The sequence below is a fragment of the Schistocerca nitens genome, chromosome 3 (assembly GCF_023898315.1).
Source record: "Schistocerca nitens isolate TAMUIC-IGC-003100 chromosome 3, iqSchNite1.1, whole genome shotgun sequence".
NCBI classification, from domain to species: Eukaryota; Metazoa; Arthropoda; class Insecta; order Orthoptera; family Acrididae; genus Schistocerca; species Schistocerca nitens.
The window spans coordinates 361,297,634-361,314,469 of record NC_064616.1 but is presented as its reverse complement, the minus strand read 5'-3'; the positions used below and the strand labels follow the sequence as shown (position 1 = coordinate 361,314,469).

The 16,836-nt window shown below is 47.9% G+C and overlaps 1 long non-coding RNA gene across 2 annotated transcripts in view; it reads left to right on the top strand.

Annotated features, from left to right (window-relative positions):
- Positions 1–16,541, top strand: part of LOC126249598 (uncharacterized) — a 58,398-nt gene extending 41,857 nt beyond the window's left edge. For both annotated transcript variants that reach the window (XR_007545628.1, XR_007545629.1), the window contains exon 6: positions 16,283–16,541. This is a non-coding gene — a long non-coding RNA (uncharacterized LOC126249598). The remainder of the gene's footprint in view (positions 1–16,282) is intronic.
- The last annotated feature ends 295 nt before the right edge of the window (positions 16,542–16,836 follow it).

Below are 16,836 nucleotides of genomic sequence, written 5' to 3'. Positions count from 1 at the left end.
TATTCCCTCTCTTTGATTTCCTCATGTGTATTGGCCGGCCGGTGTGGCCAAGCGGTTAAAGGCGCTACAGTCTGGAACCGCGTGACCGCTACGGTCGCAGGTTCGAATCCTGCCTCGGGCATGGATGTGTGTGATGTACTTAGGTTAGTTAGGTTTAAGTAGTTCTAAGTTCTAGGGGACTGATGACCTTAGAAGTTAAGTCCCATAGTGCTCAGAGCCATTTTCCTCATGTGTATTGAAATTAAATAGCTCATTGACTAAACTTCTGGCGTCCTTATCGTTCAAATTGTCAACTGTGTTCATGAGTACCTCACTAACTTCATTACTATCTTCTTTTATATTAGTAATCCCTAAAGCTTTAAACTCCTCACTTACACCAATAAAACATCTTTCTTCACTACTATCCTCAATCTCCTTTTCTTCCCAATCAGCATCACAAAAAATAACCTCTTGATCCTCTACACCCTTACCTTCAGTATGCAGATACACATTTAAAATATCTTTACTAGGTGCAATTTTCATTCCTAGCCCACCAGACTCTTCCATAAGTTCTCTAATTCCTAACACACTTTGATCATTTGAACAACTATTTTCCATAAAGGTGTCCCTCTCAGCCCACTCGTAGAATAAATCTAAGTTTAATTCTTCTTCACAGTTCTCTAAGCAATCAGTGTCGTTAAATAATTTACCTTTTGTTTCTGGTTCATTTATATGACTTATATTATTTGTAACAGATACCACATTCGTGGGATAACCCTTCTCTTTAAAATAATTACTTATTATGTCACTGATATTTTTCTGTTTAGTTTGGCAATTTGGGTTGGCCCTTTTCATTTGTGTATAAGTAGCTCCTACCTTGCGGACCGCCAATGGAGCCCTATTCAGTTTTTTAATTCCTGTTCAGTTCTCCCCATACCATTATGACTATGCCACTCCTTTGGTTTATTTCCAAAGTGTCTGTTACCAAATTGATGATGATTATTTCCATATTGACCCTTGTAATGGAAATTGTTTCCTTCTGATCCCTTGAAGTTGTACTGGTGATTTCTCTGATGAGATTGTGTGGTTCCTTTTTATCGTGTTGTGTGTTTCCCCAATTTGTATTTCCTGTCTTTTGAAAATGATTTTGACTGTGTTGTGGTGGTTTACCCGTTTTCTCAGTAATTCTGTCTAGTTCGTCTATATATTTCAAAAACTGGTCTATTGTGTCATCTGGTCCATAAGGTAACTCCCACTGTAATTCATATGGTAGCCTTCTTTTTAGTGCATCTATTTGAGTGAGTTCATCAAAAGGTTTGCTTAGGTGAGTGAGTTTCCTTAACTGATTTTTGCAAAATTGCTTCATGCTACCAAACTCATGTTTATAAACAGGTCTATTCAAGAATTTGCTTTTTATTCTAGCTTGTTCTGTCTCTGACCAGAATTTACTAAAGAACCTATCCTCAAACTCTGTAAAAATTATTCCCTCAATACAATATTGATTAGGCCATGACAATGCTTCACCATCCAGAAATCTATTCACAAATTTAGTCTTTCAAATTATCATTCATATTTGGTAAAAAGTTATATTTGCAATGCTGCAGGAAATCTACCGGATGCATACTGCTCTCATCTGAAAAGTTTTTTACTGGAATGTTGCACTTCAAAGTTTCTTAGTGATGTCACTAATACTGTTTTCTAAACTCTTGACTTCATCTTTGCTTATTTACATCTATTTTTTCAGTAATGATTCCCATCTTTTGTTCAAATTTGCCTTCTCCTTGAACAATTTTATCGTCTACAATAGAAATACGATCAGATGCTGTATCTTCTACATGTCTGATATGGCATGCTCAACTTTAAACGTATTACGGATTTTCTCTCTACCTGTGCTAATTTCAGTTTTCAGATTTTTTACTTTCGCGTCTACATTTTCAACCTTTCTCCCAACATAATTGACCTTACCCGTGATCTTAACCATATTACTACTCAAACTGGAAATATTTGCTTCTACTTTTTGAAAGTGATTGTCATTTTTCTTTTCATATTCTTTGAACTGTTTTTCAAATCTGTCACAGATGTCCTTAAGATTCTGGTCTAACTGAGAAGTGTTGTTTTGCTACATTTTATTAAAACTAATCTCATTATTTTTCTCCATTTGTTCCAAACAAATCTCATTAGCATAGAGTCTGTCTTTAGTATTTCCTAACCACTGCCGATTTTGTCTGTTAGTGTCATCAATTGTCTTAAATTTTCCCTCCATATAATTCATTATTGTTGATGACATGTCTTTAACTTTATCCTGTCTTTCCGTACGAGTTTAAAACTTCCTCTACAGGATCCAGACTTTTCCTGTTGCATTCACTTTCGTATGATAAATTTACATCGGTACTAGCGTCGGCGATACCATTCTCAATACTTTCCTCTTTTACAATCATAATCTTTTTACACAGGAATAAACAAACAATAAATTTATCTTTGCTAAATGATACTAAATTATCTTACTCACAGTTTACTGGTTTTCTTATCTTATAACATCTTCTTTGTTGATTGGTGCCGGATGGAATTCACAACACTGAAACACTACACTTGTATGAATATTGATTTTTTTTGTTGTTGCTCAACACTTTACACTTTTTTTTCTTTCTTGGTTCATTGCGCTGTTATTCTTGCTCCAGTAACTGCTTTCTGTTGTCTTGAAGGTATCAGCATACGACTTTCTTGAACATTTTCATCCAGGATGTACGAATTCTGTCGTCTTCGCAATCTCGGTGGTAATTTATTTCGATAACTTTTTCAATAATCCCAGACGTCGCCACCATATTGTACTGGTTGTTCTCTTTCTCATTTCTTAGATAACTGAAAAGTTGTTTGTAGAATCTTACGTGGTATATTGTGGTAGGGCCACTCTCACCACGTGGTTTTGAATGGGGATACTACGACCAGTTCCAGCACAATTTCAGCAAGAATTATTTTTTTAGTAGCTGCTGAAAGATTACACAGTGCAGATATCGTTTTCTAGGGTTTTTCTGTAGTTTGGTTTGCGAAATAATCATTTCAACAAGCATGGCCTGGGTTTGCTTCTGTTTGAAATAAACTCCACCGGATCTGAAATACTTTCAGCTAAAAAAAATTATATTTATTCGTACTTCTTGTTAGCAGCTACACTATTTTCACTGTTAACATTGATAATCTAATTCCATTATACTACACTTGTCACATAAGCACATCAGTCTCCCTCCAATACTGACAAAGAAGTGGCAGGCAAGCCAACATGTGCCCGGAAGTTGCAGACAGTCCTGCATTCTAGATGCTTTGGTCTGCTGACGTTAATAAACTCCAAAGATATATATAGACACACACACACACACACACACACACAGAGAGAGAGAGAGAGAGAGAGAGAGAGAGAGAGAGAAACTATTCATAATTAAATAAATTAAACATGTTTTCTGGCAACATAATGAAATTACCTTAACTCTTTACTGTGGGCATCGTACTTTTCGCATGAGATAAACTTTATCCCCAACAGTTGATTACATTACATTACATTACATACTGTGTTATGCATTGTTTGTCACATTCTGATGAGTTTTTATGACCTGTCGCCGCTCGCGGCATGGCTTGCTTTTGTGTGAGCTACCGCCACTTACAATAAAAAAAAAGAGAGGAATTGTCTCAATAGCGAAACAATGGCAAAAGACTGCTATTTGTTGTTGCTTACACTGCTGCTTTCTTTTATAATGATCAGCAGGAACCAAATAATAGATTGTGTATGATAGATCATGATCTGAACGAGAGTTTAACGAAAATTTTTCTCAGTTTGAAAATCTTTGCAGGCGCTTCTTAAGTACATTACATTCTTCACAGAAATTAGTCATCTTAGACTTAAAAATCTAGTCAGTTGCCGTGCTTCATTTCTGACTGTATCACTATACATCATAAGAATAATATGAACATAAACATCACATGATATGTATATTCTTCTGCGTTTGCTTTTCTCACACTGTACTTTCGAGTCTCGGTCCGGCACACAGTTTTAATCTGCCAGGAAGTTTCATATCAGCACACACTCTGCTGCAGAGGGAAAATCTCATACTGGAATTTTTATTATATCGCTACCAATATTTCACACCCAATATTTTTTTCAAATGTGGTTTGTGAGCCAGCATTATTTTGAGGATATCTGAATTTTGATTAATGTCAAAAACAGAACACATGAATTTCAGATGCACTCTGCTACCAAAATGACTGCTATCACTGTAGACTTAACCTATCAACCACATCTTGGTAGGATGCTGCACATAAACTGTTGTTCTGGGACTCTGCCACTTCTTGTGATCTACAGAAAGAAAAATTGCATCAGATCACAAGCATTATTAATGATCTACATCTGACAACAATCCATATTCTTGATTGGTATCATTATGACATCTTCCAAATTGTAGACAATTCCACCCAAAATGCAAAGAGTCCACAACGAATTTTTCCTCTCTTAACACCAATTTCTTAACAGGAAACACCAGTCAATTAAATCTGAACAGCTACCAACAAACAACACCTTCTTTAGCTTCCATCTGGTCTTCAAAGGTGGCATCACTGCTTAATAAAGAGGGGCATGTTCTGCTGGTTCTTTCCTTCTCATCAGTGCGACAAAAGGTATCAAACCTATTCCTTTGGAGTATGGGGCTAGTCTTGTCCTATTCTCGCAGAGATTTTCCCCACACAGCAACTACAGATCTACGCAATGACTCACGAAACCTTCTAAGTGTGTGTTGAGAATGCCAGAGCCCCATGATGCAATCATTAATACAGGACCTGTCCATGTCAATCCATCACCTCACAATTCACAGTAGTCATTCAAAGCTAGTTAATAATCACCGACCAAGGTACCAGCTGTCCACTGCTGGGGGGGGGGGGGGGGGGGATGGGGGGGGGGGGATGGGGGGGGGGGGGGGGAAGGGGAAGAAATCTACTTTAAATATATCTACAAGAAGAAAAGCATGCAACTAGACATTACATGGACTACTGCACCAGAAACAATGATCACAAGAAGTCTACAGTATTCAGCTCAGCAGCCATGTTGCTTCTGAACTAGACTTCTGTACGGTTATACACTAACAACTTCTAAAACATACAACTCAGCACTACTAAACTGTTGTGTACTAAATAGTCACTCTTAAGGATACAAAAATCTCATATTGGATAGAGCTTCTATCTACATCATCTTTACTCAATTCATACTATGGGTTATGAGAAATATTAACCGTTGTGGTAATAATAAATAGTTTCCAAGTGATTCTGAAATGTAGTAAGGTATGTTACTCAAAAGTCATTCAAATCAGTGAAATACATAAAAAATAGACACTAAGTGAAGAACTATCACTGATGTTTAATTTTTACTGGTCACTTCAGTGAGTGTGGTACATGAAATATAATTTACAAAAATTAAGAGAAATCATAGCAGACTGGTTGATAAGGACAACCCTTCACAGATAGTCTTTGGAAAAACTTCTGGTTTCGGTAAAGTCTTTCGCTTGAAAACTATGAATGGGGTAATTTATGTCCATCCGCTGTGCAAGCGTGATGGACATCAACTATTTTTCACCCCTTGATGTAAGAACACTTATGTCTTCCTTTCCTTTGGCGTCAAGCATACAATTTGATGGCATGTCAAAATATACGGGAGTTTGATCAGCATTTCGTATCTGACCAAGAAACTATTGCTTTTCTGTGTGCCACCTATTTATGAAGTGCCGAAATCCCACAAGTTTTTCTTCATAATTTTTTGGCAGCTTCTGTGGAACTGAAGTTCACCTCCAAAGTGAAAAACCCCAGCGCTTCATAGACAGATCAATCCAGCTGCGACTAGCCTTAAAATTTTAGATTTTTTCTCTCTGGCAATTTCATGGGACTTAATTTTTAAAATTTCGGCATTCACAGGCAGGAATTTCTGACGCAGTTCCTTAACAAATTCATTTAAAATCACTTCTAGTGCACGATAGCGGCCACACTTCAGCCCACTAAATGCTTTCCTCCTACTTGAACATCCATATAGTTTCTCTCTGTAGTCACCATAGCCTGACATTGCTCTCATCAATCCCATATCGCAGACCTACAGCACAATTAGAAGTTTGTTCCACAAAAGAAATAACTCCTCTTGAATTTGGCACTATAATGAAAATGCTTCATTATGGTTCACTAACGCCAATAAACACTTCACAGAATTACACAAAGCAATAGATGCCTCTACATGAAATCTTAATCAGCCCCAGCATATCAACTCGTGCAACAATCCTAAAGCCTTGTACATTGTTGGTATTTTTGAGTAAGGAAATTTATTTTTGTTGCTACGAATATTTGAAAGGCTGCTACATTCAAAGATGAACAATACGTAATTTATATTTACTTTGTTGGATAATGTATGAAAATGCAGTTTCGAAACTTGGGGCAGAGACAAAAGCTCATCTTCTACTTTTTTTTAATGATGCAGAGGTTTTGGTGCCAGTATTTACCTTCATGCCTGCAAAGCATGCCTGTGTAGCGTTACATATATTAGATGGCAGAAGTTAGTTGTGGCGGCACCTACCAACATTTTTGAGATCTTCCGCTTACTTTGCACTCGATTTAAGCCGCCGGCAGTTTCTTGGATTACAAAAACCGGAAAAAAAGTGTGCTTAGATTCGAGTAAATACGGTATCTCCAAATGTCTGAATAGAATATTACAAATTTTTGTTCTTTCTCCCACCACCCCTACACCACAGCATGCATATTGATGGTATTTGTTAGTGGATGGTAATAGTTGTATAAGACTGCATATTTACTAGTTTCTATCTGTGAAGGGTTGTCCTTATCAACCAGTCTGCTATGATTTCTCTTAATTTTTGTAAATTATATTTCATGTACCACACTCACTGAAGTGACCAGTAAAAATTAAACATCAGTGATAGTTCTTCACTTAGTGTCTATTTTTTATGTATTTCACTAATTTGAATGACTTTTGAGTAACATACCTTACTACATTTCAGAATCACTTGGAAACTATTTATTATTACCACAACGGTTAATATTTCTCATAACCCATAGTATGAATTGAGTAAAGATGATGTAGATAGAAGCTCTATCCAATATGAGATTTTTGTATCCTTAAGAGTGACTATTTAGTACACAACAGTTTAGTAGTGCTGAGTTGTATGTTTTAGAAGTTGTTAGTGTATAACCGTACAGAAGTCTAGTTCAGAAGCAACATGGCTGCTGAGCTGAATACTGTAGACTTCTTGTGATCATTGTTTCTGGTGCAGTAGTCCATGTAATGTCTAGTTGCATGCTTTTCTTCTTGTAGATATATTTAAAGTAGATTTCTTCCCCTTCCCCCCCCCCCCCCCCACCCCCACCCCCCCAGCAGTGGACAGCTGGTACCTTGGTCGGTGATTATTAACTAGCTTTGAATGACTACTGTGAATTGTGAGGTGATGGATTGACATGGACAGGTCCTGTATTAATGATTGCATCATGGGGCTCTGGCATTCTCAACACACACTTAGAAGGTTTCGTGAGTCATTGCGTAGATCTGTAGTTGCTGTGTGGGGAAAATCTCTGCGAGAATAGGACAAGACTAGCCCCATACTCCAAAGGAATAGGTTTGATACCTTTTGTCGCACTGATGAGAAGGAAAGAACCAGCAGAACATGCCCCTCTTTATTAAGCAGTGATGCCACCTTTGAAGACCAGATGGAAGCTAAAGAAGGTGTTGTTTGTGGGTAGCTGTTCAGATTTAATTGACTGGTGTTTCCTGTTAAGAAATTGGTGTTAAGAGAGGAAAAATTCGTTGTGGACTCTTTGCATTTTGGGTGGAATTGTCTACAATTTGGAAGATGTCATAATGATACCAATCAAGAATATGGATTGTTGTCAGATGTAGATCATTAATAATGCTTGTGATCTGATGCAATTTTTCTTTCTGTAGATCACAAGAAGTGGCAGAGTCCCAGAACAACAGTTGATGTGCAGCATCCTACCGAGATGTGGTTGATAGGTTAAGTCTACAGTGATAGCAGTCATTTTGGTAGCAGAGTGCATCTGAAATTCATGTGTTCTGTTTTTGACATTAATCAAAATTCAGATATCCTCAAAATAATGCTGGCTCACAAACCACATTTGAAAAAAATATTGGGTGTGAAATATTGGTAGCGATATAATAAAAATTCCAGTATGAGATTTTCCCTCTGCAGCAGAGTGTGTGCTGATATGAAACTTCCTGGCAGATTAAAACTGTGTGCCGGACCGAGACTCGAACTCGGGACCTTTGCCTTTCTCCCCCCCCCCCCCCCCCCCCGTCTCTCTCTCTCTCTCTCTCTCTCTCTCTCTCTCTCTCTCTCTCTACCCCCCCGTCTCTCTCTCTCTCTACCCCCCCGTCTCTATCTCTCTCTCTCTCTCTCTCTCTCTCTCTCTCTCTCTCTACCCCCCCCACGGTCCCCCCTCTCTCCCCCCCGTCTCTCTCTCTCTCTCTCTCTCTCTCTCTCTCTCTCTCTCTCTCTCTCTCTACCCCCCCCCCCACGGTCTCCCTCTCTCTCTCTACCTCCCCACGGTCTACCTCTCTCCCCCCCCCCCACGGTCTCCCTCTCTCTCTCCCCCCCACGGTCTCCCTCTCTCTCCCCCCCCCACGGTCTCCCTCCCCCTCTCTCTCCCCCCCCCCACGGTCTCCCTCTCTCTCCCCCCCCCACGGTCTCCCTCTCTCTCCCCCCCCCCACGGTCTCCCTCCCCCTCTCTCACCCCCCCCCCACGGTCTCCCTCTCTCTCCCCCCCCCCACGGTCTCCCTCCCTCTCTCTCTCCCCCCCCACGGTCTCCCTCCCTCTCTCTCTCCCCCCCCACGGTCTCCCTCCCTCCCTCTCTCTCTCTCTCCCCCCCCCACGGTCTCCCTCTCTCTCTCTCTCCCACCCCCACGGTCTCCCTCTCTCTCTCCCCCCCCCCACGGTCTCCCTCCCTCTCTCTCTCCCCCCCAGGTCTCCCTCCCTCTCTCTCTCCCCCCCCACGGTCTCCCTCCCTCTCTCCCCCCCCCACGGTCTCCCTCCCTCCCTCCCTCCCTCTCTCTCTCTCCCCCCCCCACGGTCTCCCTCTCTCTCTCCCCCCCCACGGTCTCCCTCTCTCTCTCCCCCCCCACGGTCTCCCTCTCTCTCTCTCCCCCCCCACGGTCTCCCTCTCTCTCTCTCCCCCCCCACGGTCTCCCTCTCTCTCTCCCCCCCCACGGTCTCCCTCTCTCTCTCCCCCCCCACGGTCTCCCTCTCTCTCTCCCCCCCCACGGTCTCCCTCTCTCTCTCCCCCCCCATGGTCTCCCTCTCTCTCTCCCCCCCCACGGTCTCCCTCTCTCCCTCCCCCCCCACGGTCTCCCTCTCTCTCTCCCCCCCCACGGTCTCCCTCTCTCTCTCTCCCCCCCACGGTCTCCCTCTCTCTCTCCCCCCCCACGGTCTCCCTCTCTCTCTCCCCCCCCACGGTCTCCCTCTCTCTCTCCCCCCCCACGGTCTCCCTCTCTCTCTCCCCCCCCACGGTCTCCCTCTCTCTCTCCCCCCCCACGGTCTCCCTCCCTCTCTCTCTCCCCCCCCACGGTCTCCCTCCCTCTCTCTCTCCCCCCCCACGGTCTCCCTCCCTCTCTCTCTCCCCCCCCACGGTCTCCCTCTCTCTCTCTCTCTCTCCCCCCCCACGGTCTCCCTCCCTCCCTCTCTCTCCCCCCCCACGGTCTCCCTCCCTCTCTCTCTCCCCCCCCACGGTCTCCCTCCCTCTCTCTCCCCCCCCACGGTCACCCTCCCTCTCTCTCTCCCCCCCCCCACGGTCTCCCTCCCCCTCTCTCTCCCCCCCCACAGTCTCCCTCCCTCTCTCTCCCCCCCCACGGTCTCCCTCCCTCTCTCTCCCCCCCCACGGTCTCCCTCCCTCTCTCTCCCCCCCCACGGTCTCCCTCCCTCTCTCTCCCCCCCACGGTCTCCCTCCCTCTCTCCCCCCCCACGGTCTCCCTCCCTCTCTCCCCCCCCACGGTCTCCCTCCCTCTCTCCCCCCCGCACGGTCTCCCTCCCTCTCTCCCCCCCCACGGTCTCCCTCTCTCTCTCCCCCCCCCCACGGTCTCCCTCTCTCTCTCCCCCCCCCACGGTCTCCCTCTCTCCCCCCCCCCCCACGGTCTCCCTCTCTCTCTCTCCCCCCCCCCACGGTCTCTCTCTCCCCCCCCACGGTCTCCCTCTCTCTCCCCCCCCACGGTCTCCCTCTCTCTCCCCCCCCACGGTCTCCCTCTCTCTCCCCCCCCCCCACGGTCTCCCTCCCTCTCTCCCCCCCCCCACGGTCTCCCTCTCTCTCTCCCCCCCCACGGTCTCCCTCTCTCTCTCTCCCCCCCCCCACGGTCTCCCTCTCTCCCCCCCCCCCCCCACGGTCTCCCTCCCTCTCTCTCTCCCCCCCCACGGTCTCTCTCTCCCCCCCCACGGTCTCCCTCTCTCTCCCCCCCCACGGTCTCCCTCTCTCTCCCCCCCCACGGTCTCCCTCCCTCTCTCCCCCCCCCACGGTCTCCCTCCCTCTCTCCCCCCCCCACGGTCTCCCTCCCTCTCTCCCCCCCCCACGGTCTCCCTCCCTCTCTCCCCCCCCCACGGTCTCCCTCCCTCTCTCCCCCCCCACGGTCTCCCTCTCTCTCTCTCCCCCCCCCCCACGGTCTCCCTCTCTCCCCCCCCCCCACGGTCTCCCTCCCTCTCTCTCTCCCCCCCCCACGGTCTCTCTCTCCCCCCCCACGGTCTCCCTCTCTCTCCCCCCCCACGGTCTCCCTCTCTCCCCCCCCCCACGGTCTCCCTCCCTCTCTCCCCCCCACGGTCTCCCTCCCTCTCTCCCCCCCCCACGGTCTCCCTCCCTCTCTCCCCCCCCCACGGTCTCCCTCTCTCTCTCTCCCCCCCCCCACGGTCTCCCTCTCTCTCTCTCTCCCCCCCCCCCACGGTCTCTCTCTCCCCCCCCACGGTCTCCCTCTCTCTCCCCCCCCACGGTCTCCCTCTCTCTCCCCCCCCCCCCACGGTCTCCCTCTCTCTCCCCCCCCCCCCACGGTCTCCCTCTCTCTCTCCCCCCCCCACGGTCTCCCTCTCTCTCCCCCCCCCACGGTCTCCCTTTCTCCCCCCCCCCACGGTCTCCCTCTCCCCCCCCCACGGTCTCCCTCTCGGTCCCCCCCCCCCACCCCGCGGTCTCCCTCTCGGTCCCCCCCCCACCCCGCGGTCTCCCTCTCGGTCCCCCCCCCACCCCGCGGTCTCCCTCTCGGTCCCCCCCCACCCCGCGGTCTCCCTCTCGGTCCCCCCCCCCACCCCGCGGTCTCCCTCTCGGTCCCCCCCCCACCCCGCGGTCTCCCTCTCGGTCCCCCCCCACCCCGCGGTCTCCCTCTCGGTCCCCCCCCCACCCCGCGGTCTCCCTCTCGGTCCCCCCCCCACCCCGCGGTCTCCCTCTCGGTCCCCCCCCCCACCCCGCGGTCTCCCTCTCGGTCCCCCCCCCCACCCCGCGGTCTCCCTCTCGGTCCCCCCCCCCACCCCGCGGTCTCCCTCTCGGTCCCCCCCCCCCCCCACGGTCTCCCTCCCTCTCTCCCCCCCACGGTCTCCCTCCCTCTCTCCCCCCCCCACGGTCTCCCTCCCTCTCTCCCCCCCCCACGGTCTCCCTCTCTCTCTCTCCCCCCCCCCCCACGGTCTCCCTCTCTCTCTCTCTCCCCCCCCCCCCACGGTCTCTCTCTCCCCCCCCACGGTCTCCCTCTCTCTCCCCCCCCACGGTCTCCCTCTCTCCCCCCCCCCCACGGTCTCCCTCTCTCTCCCCCCCCCCACGGTCTCCCTCTCTCTCTCCCCCCCCACGGTCTCCCTCTCTCTCCCCCCCCACGGTCTCCCTCTCTCTCCCCCCCCCCACGGTCTCCCTCTCTCTCCCCCCCCCCACGGTCTCCCTTTCTCCCCCCCCCACGGTCTCCCTCTCCCCCCCCCACGGTCTCCCTCTCGGTCCCCCCCCCCACCCCGCGGTCTCCCTCTCGGTCCCCCCCCCCACCCCGCGGTCTCCCTCTCGGTCCCCCCCCCACCCCGCGGTCTCCCTCTCGGTCCCCCCCCCACCCCGCGGTCTCCCTCTCGGTCCCCCCCCCCACCCCGCGGTCTCCCTCTCGGTCCCCCCCCCACCCCGCGGTCTCCCTCTCGGTCCCCCCCCCACCCCGCGGTCTCCCTCTCGGTCCCCCCCCCACCCCGCGGTCTCCCTCTCGGTCCCCCCCCCACCCCGCGGTCTCCCTCTCGGTCCCCCCCCCCCCGCGGTCTCCCTCTCGGTCCCCCCCCCCCGCGGTCTCCCTCTCGGTCCCCCCCCCCCCCCCCCGCGGTCTCCCTCTCGGTCCCCCCCCCCCCCCGCGGTCTCCCTCTCGGTCCCCCCCCCCCCCGCGGTCTCCCTCTCGGTCCCCCCCCCCCGCGGTCTCCCTCTCGGTCCCCCCCCCCCCGCGGTCTCCCTCTCGGTCCCCCCCCCCGCGGTCTCTCTCTCTCTCTCTCTCTCTCTCTCTCTCTCTCTCTCTCTCTCTCTCTCTCCCCCCCCCGGTCTCTCTTTCTCTCCCCCCCCCCTCCAAGCATCGCTCGTACCATGTTAGAACCTATCTTCATTCCCATATTTCTAAATATGTTGCACCTTACAATGTTGCCATCATTGAAAGTCGCAACAGCATCATGCACACCAAAGTGAAGTGTTTCTATTCCAACAAATACAGTCTTGGGGATTCTCGACCATATAACACTATCTACACTTTCATTGGGGTTTTAAGTTTTTCCGTGAATACACTTTTTCAACAGTTCAGGTGCTGCTAAGTCTCTGAAAATAGGTTTTATCACCTCCATTATTGCATGAGGCAGACTATGCTTATGAGTGTACACTTCACCAGTTAGCAATCCTTTGTTATATTTACACCAACTGTCTTCTTTGGGATACAAGCTATGTTGGGGATTTTCATCGGTTGAAGAAGTATGAAAAAAAAGAGCCCAAACAGCCTTCTTCATTTCGTCGACACTTCGTGTATTTTGCCTAATAGCCATTCCATAATAGTTCTGTATTTTGTCAATTACACTGTCAGTTAACCTTCCCTTCCCATCCAACCCTTTACCATCACCGAGTTTTTGTTTTTTGTACGAAGCTTTGTCGCCGAAGTCTTGTTCCCATTCGCTTCTGTACGTGTCCAATACACTCAAATTTCTGCACTACATCATCATCACCACCATAGGGCTTCAGTCCTTGAACATGTTTGAAACTTTTAGAATCACCGTCACCAAGGTAATTAACATATCACACGCCTCAGAACGCTGGAATATACTGGCAACACCAGCCACTTCCATTCCTCCACTACTGCCACTATAGTTAGCTTTGCACTTATTTTCATGTGTACCTTTATATTTTTGTGGACATCTACAATACTTTGATATTACTGCTACATCTAAAACTTTCCCTGTATACATACTGGTGGCAGATACTACACCATGAAGAGATGTGTGTCCCCGTTTATGCCAGGTACCATCGAACGCTGCAGTCAAATCTGTTACCATTATTTTCCATTACTGCCTCTTCCACAGCGTTCTTCATAGATTCTATACAGACATCTTCTACTTCAGACCCTATTAATTTATTATAGGTCGTAAACTTGGTTGGGGGATTTGGAAGATTCATGATGCCACAGAAAATTGCACCTGCAGTAGAACCCTTACCAACTGAACGCAAGGAATAAACAAATCTAATGTTGTGTTCGTAGATTTTGCTACCATTTTCTTCAGTTGCAGTTACTGCAACACTGTTCCAAAAGGTGGTCATGTATGAACACTTACCGCATTTCAGTTGTATTTCACTAGCAAGTCCTACGTGCTTTATTATGGAGAGTTCCAGACCAATTTCACTACAATGAATACATCTTACACAGTTTGAAAAAATTCGTTTGAGAACCGACATATCAAATATTTCATTCACATCTGATTCGCCCATAAAACATTCATACACTCCTGGAAATGGAAAAAAGAACACATTGACACCGGTGTGTCAGACCCACCATACTTGCTCCGGACACTGCGAGAGGGCTGTACAAGCAATGATCACAAGCACGGCACAGCGGACACACCAGGACCCGCGGTGTTGGCCGTCGAATGGCGCTAGCTGCGCAGCATTTGTGCACCGCCGCCGTCAGTGTCAGCCAGTTTGCCGTGGCATACGGAGCTCCATCGCAGTCTTTAACACTGGTAGCATGCCGCGACAGCGTGGACGTGAACCGTATGTGCAGTTGACGGACTTCGAGCGAGGGCGTATGGTGGGCATGCGGGAGGCCGGGTGGACGTACCGCCGAATTGCTCAACACGTGGGGCGTGAGGTCTCCACAGTACATTGATGTTGTCGCCAGTGGTCGGCGGAAGGTGCACGTGCCCGTCGACCTGGGACCGGACCGCAGCGACGCACGGATGCACGCCAAGACCGTAGGATCCTACGCAGTGCCGTAGGGGACCGCACCGCCACTTCCCAGCAAATTAGGGACGCTGTTGCTCCTGGGGTATCGGCGAGGACCATTCGCAACCGTCTCCATGAAGCTGGGCTACGGTCCCGCACACCGTTAGGCCGTCTTCCGCTCACGCCCCAACATCGTGCAGCCCGCCTCCAGTGGTGTCGCGACAGGCGTGAATGGAGGGACGAATGGAGACGTGTCATCTTCAGCGATGAGAGTCGCTTCTGCCTTGGTGCCAATGATGGTCGTATGCGTGTTTGGCGCCGTGCAGGTGAGCGCCACAATCAGGACTGCATACGACCGAGGCACACAGGGCCAACACCCGGCATCATGGTGTGGGGAGCGATCACCTACACTGGCCGTACACCACTGGTGATCGTCGAGGGGACACTGAATAGTGCACGGTACATCCAAACCGTCATCGAACCCATCGTTCTACCATTCCTAGACCGGCAAGGGAACTTGCTGTTCCAACAGGACAATGCACGTCCGCATGTATCCCGTGCCACCCAACGTGCTCTAGAAGGTGTAAGTCAACTACCCTGGCCAGCAAGATCTCCGGATCTGTCCCCCATTGAGCATGTTTGGGACTGGATGAAGCGTCGTCTCACGCGGTCTGCACGTCCAGCACGAACGCTGGTCCAACTGAGGCGCCAGGTGGAAATGGCATGGCAAGCCATTCCACAGGACTACATCCAGCATCTCTACGATCGTCTCCATGGGAGAATAGCAGCCTGCATTGCTGCGAAAGGTGGATATACACTGTACTAGTGCCGACATTGTGTATGCTCTGTTGCCTGTGTCTATGTGCCTGTGGTTCTGTCAGTGTGATCATGTGATGTATCTGTCCCCAGGAATGTGTCAATAAAGTTTCCCCTTCCTGGGACAATGAATTCACGGTGTTCTTATTTCAATTTCCAGGAGTGTAGTTTTCACTCTTTGAACCAAGCTTCTTCTGTGAAGTATTTTCTTCCCCACTTTGACTGCTATGGGCAGGTGTACTTGGGAGGTTAGGTTCACTCAGTTGGTTATCGTCTTTATTGTTTACAGTAATAACACATACCTTTGGCTTTCCAACATTTCTCCTTTTCTTAAAAGCCTTCAGAGGATTTCTAATAACTTTACTTTTACTCATTATTATACTTCAACAAAACAGAGACTCAAGAAACAGAATTAATTATGAATATTTTAGAGATAACGACAGAGTAAATAAACATGAAACAATCGACAATCACACCAGCGATATATATTGAACCATCACAGGTTAGCCACAACACATACTTTATCTCGCATCACTAAAATGTACCTGATGAACACGGACGTTAATAATACCACCATTTGACAGCAGTTTAAAATCGCCACAGTGGGTCACGCCCATGTAGAACACATTTAAAAAAAAATTTAAAAATAGTTGTGGTCTTCGGAATTGAATAAATTATATATCTATTAAAAGGTAATAGTCTGCAGATTCAGAAAACGCAAAAAAGTAAAAATTGAACTTTTCATGATTTTGAGCCTTTCCGGAGCCCCTTAAGGACTACCAATGTTTCATGAATAATCATTTCCATTATCATTTAGAAACATCTGCATTAGATTATTTCATGTTTCCATATCATGTGTGGAATGGAAGTGTCTCGTCAACAAAACTGTTTTTTAAATTTCATGTAATGTAACCTTTACTTAAGGTGTTATCCATTTGCTGTGAGACAGGTGGAATTTCAAGCATTTCCATAAAGACTAAGATTTATTTTTACACCACTCTTTTGTGTGCTATAGACAGTTCTAAAATTCTATAGGAAGTTTTTTTTTCTTTACAGTGAAACATCTGGAGCAAACTTCAACCAACACTGACAATCAAGATTGTGTTGCTCAATCAGTTTGGCTTCGAAAAAAATTGAAAAAAAATCTTGTTAATAGCAGAGAATGCATATTCACATGTAAAACCACCACTTTGCTTTAAGCTTTACTTCAGATAATCTGATGTTGCAGCAACTGACAGTGCTTTTGAGTGTGATATTATGGGTATGAACATTTTGTGATGTAATGTACCTGAAATGTTTCTTCAAGAAACTGAAATAGTACTTTGTAAAAAAAAAAAAATATATATATATAAAATACAAAAAATTAGCTTGAAATGCATATTGATTCTAATTATAAAAATAATTCAACAATTTGTTTTATTTGAATAGTATTTTCTGTACTACACTGCATAAAAACAAGGTGAATATTTACATGTGGATGCTTCCATATAAAAATATGAAGACAGCCGTGTGCAGTAGTACGTGACATTTGCTATGCTGTTTGCGGTAGTCAGAATGGAAGGCAGAAGAGGTTTGACCAACATTTAGTTTTTTGGTGTGTAGATGATTTA